The sequence below is a fragment of the Alosa sapidissima genome, chromosome 3 (genome assembly GCF_018492685.1).
Source record: "Alosa sapidissima isolate fAloSap1 chromosome 3, fAloSap1.pri, whole genome shotgun sequence".
NCBI lineage: Eukaryota > Metazoa > Chordata > Actinopteri > Clupeiformes > Clupeidae > Alosa > Alosa sapidissima.
Genome location: NC_055959.1, coordinates 62,285 through 74,801, shown reverse-complemented (window position 1 = coordinate 74,801; position 12,517 = coordinate 62,285).

The following is a 12,517-nucleotide window of genomic DNA, read 5'->3' as shown; positions in this document are numbered from 1 at the left end:
TCCGTGGTCAGGAAAAAAGACAGATTTTTGAAAAATTTAAAAATCTGTCAATTATTGTCCAAATTATTTTTATTTCACATCTAGACATGTGAAATGTATGAACTATGGCAAAAAAAGTGAAAAAAAAATTGGTCTGATTTTTTCGTACTTTTCCGATTTTTTTAATTTTCGTGGTCAGGATGAGAGAAAGTTTTTTTTTTACAAATTTCAAAAGCTGTCAATTATTGTCCAAATTATATTTATATTTCACATCTAGACATGTGAAATGTATGAACTATGGAAAAAAAAGGGGAAAAAAAATTGGTCTGATTTTTTCGTACTTTTCAGATTTTTTTAATTTCCGCGGTCAGGATGAGAGAAAGTTTTTTTTTTACAAATTTCAAAATCTGTCAATTATTGTCCAAATTATATTTATATTTCACATCTAGACATGTGAAATGTATGAACTATGCCAAAAAAAGTGAAAGAAATTTGGTTTGATTTTTTCGTACTTTTCAGATTTTCTTAGTTTTCATTTAAGGTCCGTGGTCAGGAAAAAAGACAGATTTTTGAAAAATTTAAAAATCTGTCAATTATTGTCCAAATTATTTTTATTTCACATCTAGACATGTGAAATGTATGAACTATGGCAAAAAAAGTGAAAAAAAAATTGGTCTGATTTTTTCGTACTTTTCCGATTTTTTTAATTTTCGTGGTCAGGATGAGAGAAAGTTTTTTTTTTTACAAATTTCAAAATCTGTCAATTATTGTCCAAATTATATTTATATTTCACATCTAGACATGTGAAATGTATGAACTATGCCAAAAAAAGTGAAAGAAATTTGGTTTGATTTTTTCGTACTTTTCAGATTTTCTTAGTTTTCATTTAAGGTCCGTGGTCAGGAAAAAAGACAGATTTTTGAAAAATTTAAAAATCTGTCAATTATTGTCCAAATTATTTTTATTTCACATCTAGACATGTGAAATGTATGAACTATGGCAAAAAAAGTGAAAAAAAAATTGGTCTGATTTTTTCGTACTTTTCCGATTTTTTTAATTTTCGTGGTCAGGATGAGAGAAATTTTTTTTTTTACAAATTTAAAAATCTGTCAATTATTGTCCAAATTATTTTTATTTCACATCTAGACATGTGAAATGTATGAACTATGGCAAAAAAAGTGAAAAAAAAATTGGTCTGATTTTTTCGTACTTTTCCGATTTTTTTAATTTTCGTGTTCAGGATGAGAGAAAGTTTTTTTTTTTACAAATTTAAAAATCTGTCAATTATTGTCCAAATTATATTTATATTTCACATCTAGACATGTGAAATGTATGAACTATGGCAAAAAAGTGAAAAACAAAATTGGTTTGATTTTTTCGTACTTTTCACATTTTCTTAGTTTTCATTTAAGGTCCGTGGTCAGGAAAAAAGACAGATTTTTGAAAAATTTAAAAATCTGTCAATTATTGTCCAAATTATTTTTATTTCACATCTAGACATGTGAAATGTATGAACTATGGCAAAAAAAGTGAAAAAAAAATTGGTCTGATTTTTTCGTACTTTTCCGATTTTTTTAATTTTCGTGGTCAGGATGAGAGAAAGTTTTTTTTTTACAAATTTCAAAAGCTGTCAATTATTGTCCAAATTATATTTATATTTCACATCTAGACATGTGAAATGTATGAACTATGGAAAAAAAAGGGGAAAAAAAATTGGTCTGATTTTTTCGTACTTTTCAGATTTTTTTAATTTCCGCGGTCAGGATGAGAGAAAGTTTTTTTTTTACAAATTTCAAAATCTGTCAATTATTGTCCAAATTATATTTATATTTCACATCTAGACATGTGAAATGTATGAACTATGCCAAAAAAAGTGAAAGAAATTTGGTTTGATTTTTTCGTACTTTTCAGATTTTCTTAGTTTTCATTTAAGGTCCGTGGTCAGGAAAAAAGACAGATTTTTGAAAAATTTCAAAATCTGTCAATTATTGTCCAAATTATTTTTATTTCACATCTAGACATGTGAAATGTATGAACTATGGCAAAAAAAGTGAAAAAAAAATTGGTCTGATTTTTTCGTACTTTTCCGATTTTTTTAATTTTCGTGGTCAGGATGAGAGAAAGTTTTTTTTTTTACAAATTTCAAAATCTGTCAATTATTGTCCAAATTATATTTATATTTCACATCTAGACATGTGAAATGTATGAACTATGCCAAAAAAAGTGAAAGAAATTTGGTTTGATTTTTTCGTACTTTTCAGATTTTCTTAGTTTTCATTTAAGGTCCGTGGTCAGGAAAAAAGACAGATTTTTGAAAAATTTAAAAATCTGTCAATTATTGTCCAAATTATTTTTATTTCACATCTAGACATGTGAAATGTATGAACTATGGCAAAAAAAGTGAAAAAAAAATTGGTCTGATTTTTTCGTACTTTTCCGATTTTTTTAATTTTCGTGGTCAGGATGAGAGAAATTTTTTTTTTTACAAATTTAAAAATCTGTCAATTATTGTCCAAATTATTTTTATTTCACATCTAGACATGTGAAATGTATGAACTATGGCAAAAAAAGTGAAAAAAAAATTGGTCTGATTTTTTCGTACTTTTCCGATTTTTTTAATTTTCGTGTTCAGGATGAGAGAAAGTTTTTTTTTTTACAAATTTCAAAATCTGTCAATTATTGTCCAAATTATATTTATATTTCACATCTAGACATGTGAAATGTATGAACTATGCCAAAAAAAGTGAAAGAAATTTGGTTTGATTTTTTCGTACTTTTCAGATTTTCTTAGTTTTCATTTAAGGTCCGTGGTCAGGAAAAAAGACAGATTTTTGAAAAATTTAAAAATCTGTCAATTATTGTCCAAATTATATTTATATTTCACATCTAGACATGTGAAATGTATGAACTATGGCAAAAAAGGGAAAAACAAAATTGGTTTGATTTTTTCGTACTTTTCACATTTTCTTAGTTTTCATTTAAGGTCCGTGGTCAGGAAAAAAGACAGATTTTTGAAAAATTTAAAAATCTGTCAATTATTGTCCAAATTATTTTTATTTCACATCTAGACATGTGAAATGTATGAACTATGGCAAAAAAAGTGAAAAAAAAATTGGTCTGATTTTTTCGTACTTTTCCGATTTTTTTAATTTTCGTGGTCAGGATGAGAGAAATTTTTTTTTTACAAATTTAAAAATCTGTCAATTATTGTCCAAATTATTTTTATTTCACATCTAGACATGTGAAATGTATGAACTATGGCAAAAAAAGTGAAAAAAAAATTGGTCTGATTTTTTCGTACTTTTCCGATTTTTTTAATTTTCGTGTTCAGGATGAAAGTTTTTTTTTTTACAAATTTCAAAATCTGTCAATTATTGTCCAAATTATATTTATATTTCACATCTAGACATGTGAAATGTATGAACAAAAAAAAGTGAAAGAAATTTGGTTTGATTTTTTCGTACTTTTCAGATTTTCTTAGTTTTCATTTAAGGTCCGTGGTCAGGAAAAAAGACAGATTTTTGAAAAATTTCAAAATCTGTCAATTATTGTCCAAATTATATTTATATTTCACATCTAGACATGTGAAATGTATGAACTATGCCAAAAAAAGTGAAAGAAATTTGGTTTGATTTTTTCGTACTTTTCAGATTTTCTTAGTTTTCATTTAAGGTCCGTGGTCAGGAAAAAAGACAGATTTTTGAAAAATTTCAAAATCTGTCAATTATTGTCCAAATTATATTTATATTTCACATCTAGACATGTGAAATGTATGAACTATGGCAAAAAAGTGAAAAACAAAATTGGTTTGATTTTTTCGTACTTTTCACATTTTCTTAGTTTTCATTTAAGGTCCGTGGTCAGGAAAAAAGACAGATTTTTGAAAAATTTAAAAATCTGTCAATTATTGTCCAAATTATTTTTATTTCACATCTAGACATGTGAAATGTATGAACTATGGAAAAAAAAGGGGAAAAAAAATTGGTCTGATTTTTTCGTACTTTTCAGATTTTTTTAATTTCCGCGGTCAGGATGAGAGAAAGTTTTTTTTTACAAATTTCAAAATCTGTCAATTATTGTCCAAATTATATTTATATTTCACATCTAGACATGTGAAATGTATGAACTATGCCAAAAAAAGTGAAAGAAATTTGGTTTGATTTTTTCGTACTTTTCAGATTTTCTTAGTTTTCATTTAAGGTCCGTGGTCAGGAAAAAAGACAGATTTTTGAAAAATTTAAAAATCTGTCAATTATTGTCCAAATTATTTTTATTTCACATCTAGACATGTGAAATGTATGAACTATGGCAAAAAAAGTGAAAAAAAAATTGGTCTGATTTTTTCGTACTTTTCCGATTTTTTTAATTTTCGTGGTCAGGATGAGAGAAAGTTTTTTTTTTTTACAAATTTCAAAATCTGTCAATTATTGTCCAAATTATATTTATATTTCACATCTAGACATGTGAAATGTATGAACTATGCCAAAAAAAGTGAAAGAAATTTGGTTTGATTTTTTCGTACTTTTCAGATTTTCTTAGTTTTCATTTAAGGTCCGTGGTCAGGAAAAAAGACAGATTTTTGAAAAATTTAAAAATCTGTCAATTATTGTCCAAATTATTTTTATTTCACATCTAGACATGTGAAATGTATGAACTATGGCAAAAAAAGTGAAAAAAAAATTGGTCTGATTTTTTCGTACTTTTCCGATTTTTTTAATTTTCGTGGTCAGGATGAGAGAAATTTTTTTTTTTACAAATTTAAAAATCTGTCAATTATTGTCCAAATTATTTTTATTTCACATCTAGACATGTGAAATGTATGAACTATGGCAAAAAAAGTGAAAAAAAAATTGGTCTGATTTTTTCGTACTTTTCCGATTTTTTTAATTTTCGTGTTCAGGATGAGAGAAAGTTTTTTTTTTTACAAATTTCAAAATCTGTCAATTATTGTCCAAATTATATTTATATTTCACATCTAGACATGTGAAATGTATGAACTATGCCAAAAAAAGTGAAAGAAATTTGGTTTGATTTTTTCGTACTTTTCAGATTTTCTTAGTTTTCATTTAAGGTCCGTGGTCAGGAAAAAAGACAGATTTTTGAAAAATTTAAAAATCTGTCAATTATTGTCCAAATTATATTTATATTTCACATCTAGACATGTGAAATGTATGAACTATGGCAAAAAAGTGAAAAACAAAATTGGTTTGATTTTTTCGTACTTTTCACATTTTCTTAGTTTTCATTTAAGGTCCGTGGTCAGGAAAAAAGACAGATTTTTGAAAAATTTAAAAATCTGTCAATTATTGTCCAAATTATTTTTATTTCACATCTAGACATGTGAAATGTATGAACTATGGCAAAAAAGTGAAAAAAAAATTGGTCTGATTTTTTCGTAGTTTTCCGATTTTTTTAATTTTCGTGTTCAGGATGAGAGAAAGTTTTTTTTTTTACAAATTTCAAAATCTGTCAATTATTGTCCAAATTATATTTATATTTCACATCTAGACATGTGAAATGTATGAACTATGGCAAAAAAGTGAAAAACAAAATTGGTTTGATTTTTTCGTACTTTTCACATTTTCTTAGTTTTCATTTAAGGTCCGTGGTCAGGAAAAAAGACAGATTTTTGAAAAATTTAAAAATCTGTCAATTATTGTCCAAATTATATTTATATTTCACATCTAGACATGTGAAATGTATGAACTATGGCAAAAAAGTGAAAAACAAAATTGGTTTGATTTTTTCGTACTTTTCACATTTTCTTAGTTTTCATTTAAGGTCCGTGGTCAGGAAAAAAGACAGATTTTTGAAAAATTTAAAAATCTGTCAATTATTGTCCAAATTATATTTATATTTCACATCTAGACATGTGAAATGTATGAACTATGGCAAAAAAGTGAAAAACAAAATTGGTTTGATTTTTTCGTACTTTTCACATTTTCTTAGTTTTCATTTAAGGTCCGTGGTCAGGAAAAAAGACAGATTTTTGAAAAATTTAAAAATCTGTCAATTATTGTCCAAATTATTTTTATTTCACATCTAGACATGTGAAATGTATGAACTATGGAAAAAAAAGGGGAAAAAAAATTGGTCTGATTTTTTCGTACTTTTCAGATTTTTTTAATTTCCGCGGTCAGGATGAGAGAAAGTTTTTTTTTTACAAATTTCAAAATCTGTCAATTATTGTCCAAATTATATTTATATTTCACATCTAGACATGTGAAATGTATGAACTATGGCAAAAAAGTGAAAAAAAAATTGGTTTGATTTTTTCGTACTTTTCAGATTTTCTTAGTATTCATTTAAGGTCCGTGGTCAGGAAAAAAGACAGATTTTTGAAAAATTTAAAAATCTGTCAATTATTGTCCAAATTATTTTTATTTCACATCTAGACATGTGAAATGTATGAACTATGCCAAAAAAAGTGAAAGAAATTTGGTTTGATTTTTTCGTACTTTTCAGATTTTCTTAGTTTTCATTTAAGGTCCGTGGTCAGGAAAAAAGACAGATTTTTGAAAAATTTCAAAATCTGTCAATTATTGTCCAAATTATATTTATATTTCACATCTAGACATGTGAAATGTATGAACTATGGCAAAAAAGTGAAAAACAAAATTGGTTTGATTTTTTCGTACTTTTCACATTTTCTTAGTTTTCATTTAAGGTCCATGGTCAGGAAAAAAGACAGATTTTTGAAAAATTTAAAAATCTGTCAATTATTGTCCAAATTATTTTTATTTCACATCTAGACATGTGAAATGTATGAACTATGGAAAAAAAAGGGGGAAAAAAATTGGTCTGATTTTTTCGTACTTTTCAGATTTTTTTAATTTCCGCGGTCAGGATGAGAGAAAGTTTTTTTTTTACAAATTTCAAAATCTGTCAATTATTGTCCAAATTATATTTATATTTCACATCTAGACATGTGAAATGTATGAACTATGCCAAAAAAAGTGAAAGAAATTTGGTTTGATTTTTTCGTACTTTTCAGATTTTCTTAGTTTTCATTTAAGGTCCGTGGTCAGGAAAAAAGACAGATTTTTGAAAAATTTCAAAATCTGTCAATTATTGTCCAAATTATTTTTATTTCACATCTAGACATGTGAAATGTATGAACTATGGCAAAAAAGTGAAAAAAAAATTGGTCTGATTTTTTCGTAGTTTTCCGATTTTTTTAATTTTCGTGTTCAGGATGAGAGAAAGTTTTTTTTTTACAAATTTCAAAATCTGTCAATTATTGTCCAAATTATATTTATATTTCACATCTAGACATGTGAAATGTATGAACTATGGCAAAAAAGTGAAAAACAAAATTGGTTTGATTTTTTCGTACTTTTCACATTTTCTTAGTTTTCATTTAAGGTCCGTGGTCAGGAAAAAAGACAGATTTTTGAAAAATTTAAAAATCTGTCAATTATTGTCCAAATTATTTTTATTTCACATCTAGACATGTGAAATGTATGAACTATGGCAAAAAAAGTGAAACAAAAATTGGTCTGATTTTTTCGTACTTTTCCGATTTTTTTAATTTTCGTGGTCAGGATGAGAGAAATTTTTTTTTTTACAAATTTAAAAATCTGTCAATTATTGTCCAAATTATTTTTATTTTACATCTAGACATGTGAAATGTATGAACTATGGCAAAAAAAGTGAAAAAAAAATTGGTCTGATTTTTTCGTACTTTTCCGATTTTTTTAATTTTCGTGTTCAGGATGAGAGAAAGTTTTTTTTTTTACAAATTTCAAAATCTGTCAATTATTGTCCAAATTATATTTATATTTCACATCTAGACATGTGAAATGTATGAACAAAAAAAAGTGAAAGAAATTTGGTTTGATTTTTTCGTACTTTTCAGATTTTCTTAGTTTTCATTTAAGGTCCGTGGTCAGGAAAAAAGACAGATTTTTGAAAAATTTCAAAATCTGTCAATTATTGTCCAAATTATATTTATATTTCACATCTAGACATGTGAAATGTATGAACTATGGCAAAAAAGTGAAAAAAAAATTGGTTTGATTTTTTCGTACTTTTCAGATTTTCTTAGTATTCATTTAAGGTCCGTGGTCAGGAAAAAAGACAGATTTTTGAAAAATTTAAAAATCTGTCAATTATTGTCCAAATTATTTTTATTTCACATCTAGACATGTGAAATGTATGAACTATGGCAAAAAAAGTGAAAAAAAAATTGGTCTGATTTTTTCGTACTTTTCCGATTTTTTTAATTTTCGTGGTCAGGATGAGAGAAATTTTTTTTTTTACAAATTTATATCTAGACATGTGAAATGTATGAACTATGGCAAAAAAAGTGAAAAAAAAATTGGTCTGATTTTTTCGTACTTTTCCGATTTTTTTAATTTTCGTGTTCAGGATGAGAGAAAGTTTTTTTTTTTACAAATTTCAAAATCTGTCAATTATTGTCCAAATTATATTTATATTTCACATCTAGACATGTGAAATGTATGAACAAAAAAAAGTGAAAGAAATTTGGTTTGATTTTTTCGTACTTTTCAGATTTTCTTAGTTTTCATTTAAGGTCCGTGGTCAGGAAAAAAGACAGATTTTTGAAAAATTTCAAAATCTGTCAATTATTGTCCAAATTATATTTATATTTCACATCTAGACATGTGAAATGTATGAACTATGGCAAAAAAGTGAAAAAAAAATTGGTTTGATTTTTTCGTACTTTTCAGATTTTCTTAGTTTTCATTTAAGGTCCGTGGTCAGGAAAAAAGACAGATTTTTGAAAAATTTCAAAATCTGTCAATTATTGTCCAAATTATTTTTATTTCACATCTAGACATGTGAAATGTATGAACTATGGCAAAAAATTGAAAAAAAAATTGGTTTGATTTTTTCGTACTTTTCAGATTTTCTTAGTTTTCATTTAAGGTCCGTGGTCAGGAAAAAAGACAGATTTTTGAAAAATTTCAAAATCTGTCAATTATTGTCCAAATTATTTTTATTTCACATCTAGACATGTGAAATGTATGAACTATGGCAAAAAATTCAAAAAAAAATTGGTTTGATTTTTTCGTACTTTTCAGATTTTCTTAGTTTTCATTTAAGGTCCGTGGTCAGGAAAAAAGACAGATTTTTGAAAAATTTCAAAATCTGTCAATTATTGTCCAAATTATTTTTATTTCACATCTAGACATGTGAAATGTATGAACTATGGCAAAAAAAGTGAAAAAAAAAATTGGTCTGATTTTTTCGTACTTTTCCGATTTTTTTAATTTTCGTGTTCAGGATGAGAGAAAGTTTTTTTTTTTACAAATTTCAAAATCTGTCAATTATTGTCCAAATTATATTTATATTTCACATCTAGACATGTGAAATGTATGAACAAAAAAAAGTGAAAGAAATTTGGTTTGATTTTTTCGTACTTTTCAGATTTTCTTAGTTTTCATTTAAGGTCCGTGGTCAGGAAAAAAGACAGATTTTTGAAAAATTTCAAAATCTGTCAATTATTGTCCAAATTATATTTATATTTCACATCTAGACATGTGAAATGTATGAACTATGGCAAAAAAGTGAAAAAAAAATTGGTTTGATTTTTTCGTACTTTTCAGATTTTCTTAGTATTCATTTAAGGTCCGTGGTCAGGAAAAAAGACAGATTTTTGAAAAATTTAAAAATCTGTCAATTATTGTCCAAATTATTTTTATTTCACATCTAGACATGTGAAATGTATGAACTATGGCAAAAAAAGTGAAAAAAAAATTGGTCTGATTTTTTCGTACTTTTCCGATTTTTTTAATTTTCGTGGTCAGGATGAGAGAAATTTTTTTTTTTACAAATTTATATCTAGACATGTGAAATGTATGAACTATGGCAAAAAAAGTGAAAAAAAAATTGGTCTGATTTTTTCGTACTTTTCCGATTTTTTTAATTTTCGTGTTCAGGATGAGAGAAAGTTTTTTTTTTTACAAATTTCAAAATCTGTCAATTATTGTCCAAATTATATTTATATTTCACATCTAGACATGTGAAATGTATGAACAAAAAAAAGTGAAAGAAATTTGGTTTGATTTTTTCGTACTTTTCAGATTTTCTTAGTTTTCATTTAAGGTCCGTGGTCAGGAAAAAAGACAGATTTTTGAAAAATTTCAAAATCTGTCAATTATTGTCCAAATTATATTTATATTTCACATCTAGACATGTGAAATGTATGAACTATGGCAAAAAAGTGAAAAAAAAATTGGTTTGATTTTTTCGTACTTTTCAGATTTTCTTAGTTTTCATTTAAGGTCCGTGGTCAGGAAAAAAGACAGATTTTTGAAAAATTTCAAAATCTGTCAATTATTGTCCAAATTATTTTTATTTCACATCTAGACATGTGAAATGTATGAACTATGGCAAAAAATTGAAAAAAAAATTGGTTTGATTTTTTCGTACTTTTCAGATTTTCTTAGTTTTCATTTAAGGTCCGTGGTCAGGAAAAAAGACAGATTTTTGAAAAATTTCAAAATCTGTCAATTATTGTCCAAATTATTTTTATTTCACATCTAGACATGTGAAATGTATGAACTATGCCAAAAAAGTGAAAAAAAAATTGGTTTGATTTTTTCGTACTTTTCAGATATTCGTAGTTTTCACATAAGGTCAGGGGTCAGGAAAAAAGACCGATTTTTGACAAATTTAAAAATCTGTCAAATATTGTCCAAATTACTTTTTATTTCACGTCTAGACATGTGAAATGTATGAACTATGGCAAAAAATTGAAAAAAAAATTGGTTTGATTTTTTCGTACTTTTCAGATTTTCTTAGTTTTCATTTAAGGTCCGTGGTCAGGAAAAAAGACAGATTTTTGAAAAATTTCAAAATCTGTCAATTATTGTCCAAATTATTTTTATTTCACATCTAGACATGTGAAATGTATGAACTATGGCAAAAAATTGAAAAAAAAATTGGTTTGATTTTTTCGTACTTTTCAGATTTTCTTAGTTTTCATTTAAGGTCCGTGGTCAGGAAAAAAGACAGATTTTTGAAAAATTTCAAAATCTGTCAATTATTGTCCAAATTATTTTTATTTCACATCTAGACATGTGAAATGTATGAACTATGGCAAAAAATTGAAAAAAAAATTGGTTTGATTTTTTCGTACTTTTCAGATTTTCTTAGTTTTCATTTAAGGTCCGTGGTCAGGAAAAAAGACAGATTTTTGAAAAATTTCAAAATCTGTCAATTATTGTCCAAATTATTTTTATTTCACATCTAGACATGTGAAATGTATGAACTATGGCAAAAAATTGAAAAAAAAATTGGTTTGATTTTTTCGTACTTTTCAGATTTTCTTAGTTTTCATTTAAGGTCCGTGGTCAGGAAAAAAGACAGATTTTTGAAAAATTTCAAAATCTGTCAATTATTGTCCAAATTATTTTTATTTCACATCTAGACATGTGAAATGTATGAACTATGGCAAAAAATTGAAAAAAAAATTGGTTTGATTTTTTCGTACTTTTCAGATTTTCTTAGTTTTCATTTAAGGTCCGTGGTCAGGAAAAAAGACAGATTTTTGAAAAATTTCAAAATCTGTCAATTATTGTCCAAATTATATTTATATTTCACATCTAGAAATGTGAAATGTATGAACTATGCCAAAAAAAGTGAAAGAAATTTGGTTTCATTTTTTCGTACTTTTCAGATTTTCTTAGTTTTCATTTAAGGTCCGTGGTCAGGAAAAAAGACAGATTTTTGAAAAATTTAAAAATCTGTCAATTATTGTCCAAATTATTTTTATTTCACATCTAGACATGTGAAATGTATGAACTATGGCAAAAAAAGTGAAAAAAAAATTAGTCTGATTTTTTCGTACTTTTCCGATTTTTTTAATTTTCGTGTTCAGGATGAGAGAAAGTTTTTTTTTTTACAAATTTCAAAATCTGTCAATTATTGTCCAAATTATATTTATATTTCACATCTAGAAATGTGAAATGTATGAACTATGCCAAAAAAAGTGAAAGAAATTTGGTTTCATTTTTTCGTACTTTTCAGATTTTCTTAGTTTTCATTTAAGGTCCGTGGTCAGGAAAAAAGACAGATTTTTGAAAAATTTAAAAATCTGTCAATTATTGTCCAAATTATTTTTATTTCACATCTAGACATGTGAAATGTATGAACTATGGCAAAAAAAGTGAAAAAAAAATTGGTCTGATTTTTTCGTACTTTTCCGATTTTTTTAATTTTCGTGGTCAGGATGAGAGAAATTTTTTTTTTTACAAATTTAAAAATCTGTCAATTATTGTCCAAATTATTTTTATTTCACATCTAGACATGTGAAATGTATGAACTATGGCAAAAAAAGTGAAAAAAAAATTGGTCTGATTTTTTCGTACTTTTCCGATTTTTTTAATTTTCGCGGTCAGGATGAGAGAAAGTTTTTTTTTTACAAATTTCAAAATCTGTCAATTATTGTCCAAATTATATTTATATTTCACATCTAGACATGTGAAATGTATGAACTATGCCAAAAAAAGTGAAAGAAATTTGGTTTGATTTTTTCGTACTTTTCAGATTTTCTTAGTTTTCATTTAAG